Source organism: Gavialis gangeticus, unplaced genomic scaffold (genome assembly GCF_001723915.1).
Source record: "Gavialis gangeticus isolate Ggan-Ray unplaced genomic scaffold, GavGan_comp1, whole genome shotgun sequence".
Lineage (NCBI taxonomy): Eukaryota > Metazoa > Chordata > Crocodylia > Gavialidae > Gavialis > Gavialis gangeticus.
This window is the reverse complement of record NW_017729033.1, coordinates 61254190-61259023: the sequence shown is the minus strand read 5'-3', so window position 1 is coordinate 61259023 and position 4834 is coordinate 61254190.

The following is a 4834-nucleotide window of genomic DNA, read 5'->3' as shown; positions in this document are numbered from 1 at the left end:
TGGGGGTGGGGAGGGGCAGCACAGAAGGAAAAAGGGGAACACTCATAGAAAATATAGAAAACACTGAAGAAAAAAAAAAAAACAATCCTCTTTTCTCCCTCATGTGAATGGACTGAAGAAAGAAATTTTACTCCGTTCTTAAGAGCACTTCAAACGTCTTTAAAAAGTGTATACTTAACTATCTCTAGACAGTATACACACATCTGTGCTCCCTTTTCAACTGTATTCTTATTCAACACAGACATATCTAGAGACATAATTCTAATAATGCATTACTTTAAACAATTATGAAGAAGCTTTGGTCACTTAGTACAGATTTTTGCCAGATACATCATACTCTAAAGGAAAAAACCTGGAAGATTATGGCTCATCTCTGAGAAGCAATAATAAAATACAGACGGGACTACTGCTTTGAGCTCTTTATGCAAAAAAGGACAACAGCACACTATAAAGGAGAAGCTAAGCCATAGTACTTACCAAAATATCTAAGATTGAAGCACAAGCATTTTTAGAGACAGATGTTGAGGCACAAAATAAAAACAAAATGGTAAGCTGTTCCTAAAAGAAAGAACCTTAAAGAATAAGAAACAGGCAAATCTGAAGCAAAATTTTAAAGCTACTGATTTACAAGACAACTTAAGTGAAAGTGAATAGTGCGAATGGACTTTCTAAATATAAACTAGCTCCAACAGAATTTGGTTACATTTAAAATGTGATCCGAGATAATTTGGGAAAAGAAACATGTACCAGGTTTGAAATGTTAAAGGAAAACCAGAACAAAGAGGGGGGTTCATGGGGGAAAGGGTGTAGGAAAAAAACAAAAAGCGCCCATGAATTCCATTTGAGACGGAGTGTGCTCCAGAGAAGGCCGGGTCTGTGGTTCTTTCCCACCTTGGCAGCTTGTCTTTCAAATCCATAAAATAATGCCATTACATGTGACACCCAAAGCAGCTCTCAAGGGGCCTCCAAGGTGTTAACTCCATTAGAAAGGCAGTAAAACCTTTACCAGGGTAATGAACAGTCTTCACATATTAGGGGTGGGAAGGAAAAGAGAGAGAGTAGGGTATATTAACAGGGGCTGCTTAGGGATGGAGGATGAGACAGGAAAAATAGAAAAAAACATTTTAGAAGACATCTCTAAGAAATGGCAGTTGTTAAAGATGTTTGCTGTTCATGGAAACAGGGAGTTGGGGAGGGGATTTAGGGCAGGGGAAAGACAAGAAAGGCACAACAAAGTTTTGTCTCCCCCAGTCCATTTTTTTTTAAACACTGTAAATATAAATACAGAAAGAGAAAGTAATAATAACAAAGGATCCCAGTTTTCCATTTGCTGCAGAAAAAAGCAGATCTTCTTTAAAGAAAAAAAAAGGTTTCCCCTTGCAGATGGCAGCGGGAGCCACATGCATGTGCACGTGATAGCCAGGCAGTGTGGTGTAAATCAGCTCCTGCAGTTCTGTGGGGGCTTTGGGGGTGCTGGCAGGGAGGAGTAGGGCAGAGGGGAATAAGTGATGCATAGGGAGTGCACATGACCCCAGATTTCTGCACCCAGTGGCCACAGGGCTGCAACCTGGCTGGGCAGTTAGTAAGACTTGTTACTGCTGCCAGGACATCCATGCCAACCACACTGCCAGCAGTGCAAGCAATAATGAACCATGGGGGAAGGGGGGTGCCATGCTGCCCTCCCCTCCTCCAGCCGCTCACACACCAGGCTGCAGCAATACTCCAGAGCAGGTGGGGTGGGGTGCAGTGCAGGTGACCTGAGAAGAGTAGTGGCAGCCAAGCCATGACAGTGGGGTAGACTTGCAGCCAGCGCATGAGCACCTGGCAGCAGGAGGAGGTGAGGGCAGTGTGTGCACCACCCTCAGTCCATTACTCCTCACATTGCTGGGGTCACAGCTGGTGCTGGGGTCCCTGCAACAGCAGCATGCCTTGCCATCCTTGATCCATCTTCCTGCTCCACAATGGCGACTCCTGCCTGTGCCGGTCCATCCAAGCATCAGTACCATGGCCACTGTGGGTTGGCAGATCTGGAGCAGGCACGTGCCCCTGCCCCACCATGACCCTCCAATGCATCACCTATGGCATTGCTTATGGTTGGGTATCCATCCCTGCTCCACACACTGGGGGAGGCTGGGGTGGGGGGCAAGCAGGTCAGGAGTAAGGGGCACCAGTGGGGACAGGGGACTGCAGGTCAGGAATGAGGCACCAGCAGGGCTGGGGAGGCCGTGGCTTGGGAGAGAGGGGCACCAACCTATCAGGGCTGCTCCTTGCCACCAAGTGGCTGTTGGGGGAGGGGGCAGAAGACAACAGCTGCAGCTGGACCTACATCCTGAGCAAAGGGGCAAGGGAAGCTCTGATCTTCTATGATAAAAAAACCCAAAATATATAGGTATTTAGGATTTATTTTATTATAACAACTGAGGCACTGGTAGGCTTCCACATTACTTTATCATTGCAAATATATTAATAAAATATTGTGTTCAACTGATACTCTCTCACACACGCTTCATTTCAATAGCAGAAAAATGCAGGTTTTGAAGGTTGTAATTAATTTTGGATTTTTAAAGAGAAAAACAGTATCCCTAGTATAACTAATCAGGCAAAAAGCTATAAACAAACTAAGCTGAGCAGAGCTGTACAGGGGACACTGGGCAGCAGCTGCACAATGGGGTCATGCTAGAGCTGCCGGGTAGAAGGGGTGATCAGGAACAGCAGCTCCCTGAGTACAGCCAGATGCTACCAGGCTCCTGTTCTAAGGTGCCCAGAACATGGGACCAGCTGCTTTGGTGATAGGGCTTTGGGGTTCAGAAGCTAGCAGTTGCCTCCACTGTCTTGGTGGACATCTAGCCCTGTCAGGCACCCCTACCTTGGCTGCCCTCTGCACCTGGGCTGGACAAAACCAAGGGACCCGCCCTGGGCTGGACAAAATATCCCTGTGGGCCGTGCTTTGCCCACCCCTGCTATAAACGTTAAGGGTCTTACTTACAGAAAGTACTACAACCCAAGATGAAACACCACATTTTTTGCTTCATCCAAGAAATCCACCTTCAAAAGAAACAGTAGTTACACATTAGGGAAGGGGTTCCACCATACTTCCCACATGTATATGCATCTCCAAGTAATCCAAATTAAAAAAGGGAGTTGCAATTATCATAGCAAAATATGCATCTCTTCAGCTACAGGAGAAATGCTATGAATTATTAAGGCAGATGTATATACTGCCTGTGAAATACAGTTGGCTTCAAGAAGTATATCTACGTATCTCATCGGGACAAGTTGTTGTTCTCTTCCAGCTTCTGCTTTCTCCGGCTATCCATGGCTGCTCAAAAGCCGGAGAGCCCTCTTCATCAGAGAACTCCCTGTGTTGGGAGGAGACCATAACTGTGTTCTGGATGCAGGAGATGACTCGTCTTGTGGAAATAAAGGACAGAAAAAAACCCACACATGCAAACAAACCACCAGGCACAAAGCTAAGATCAGCAGATATCATGTATTTTGTGAATCCTGGAGATGTTTAAACCCAAAAGAAAGGTATCTTTTTTTCCAATATAACTGGAAAAAGCTGATATATCAAACTGATATAACTTTGATTTTCACATTATTGCTTAATAATTCTGTATCAGCAAAACGAAGTAGAATTGTCAGGTCAGACCATGGTCCAATACAGTTATTTAGCAAGTATTCGTAGAATGTACCCAAGCTTGGCAACTGAATTCCCCATTCTGAACAGCCAGGAAAGTTTAAACTGTTGTTAGAAAGGAAACCAGGCTATATTTCACAGAAAATAATGCAAGTCAAATTAAAAATAATATTTTATGTATGCTTTCAAAGCAGTAACCAGAGGCAGCCTAAGAAGTGGAGTCAACTTATCAAGATGAGAATGCCAGATCTGACTAGTGAGGTAAAAAGACTTTTTTAAAATAAAGTTTAATTCAATTAATTCTTTCATATATATTTGCTGTGACTGAACACACAAAAAACTGAAAAGAAAGGCTAAATTTGTTACAAAGTGCAAGGACGAAAAAAAGCATTTAGATATACAAGAGTTATATTATGAAAAGAAAAAAGCAACAGGCTATTGGCAAATCAAATTAGAAAAAGATAGTGACAATAAAAATAAAGCACAGAGCTTCAAATGATTTAGTAAGTGGATGAAAATCCACATGGGATACATTATAAAACTTACTCTTTAGATCCAGAAAAAAGTCCTAAACAAAACATGTGCATGACCTTAAACAGAATTTTAAACTAGGTTTTTGGGATTCTTTTAAATGGCATCTCAACCCACTTAAAAGTTAAAATGCATCTACTGCACAGGAATAAGAAATAGCTGGAAAAAAAGTGTGGTCAGCTAGGAAAAATACAACCATATTTTGTGGGCATATTCCACAATCAAAAAGCTTGAAAAGACAGCAAGGGAAATTACAGGGTGAACCAATTTAAATCAGCAAGCCAAAAGACAATTTAAATAACTTATTTTTTATTAACTTTCCCACTGTATTTGTGTTTTTTTAAAACAAACATTTTCATTTGTTGATATAATTAAGACCTTTATTTACAAACTAAATAGTTTTTACAGATTTGGTACACATTTTAAGTACACAAACTAGATAAGCTATACATTATTAAAATTTTTAAAAATAATATTTGGACTGTTAGAAATCCTACAATTTAGTATGCTATAAGATGGCAAAATATATACATCTAATTCATTACATGATTAACTTTTTGCTCACATACTGTATTACAAGTGTGAATGCAGCTTCCCCCTAGGTGCTCCTTCCTATTTGCCTAGTTCTCTATAAAAAAAAAAAAAAAAAGTTTTTTTTTTTTT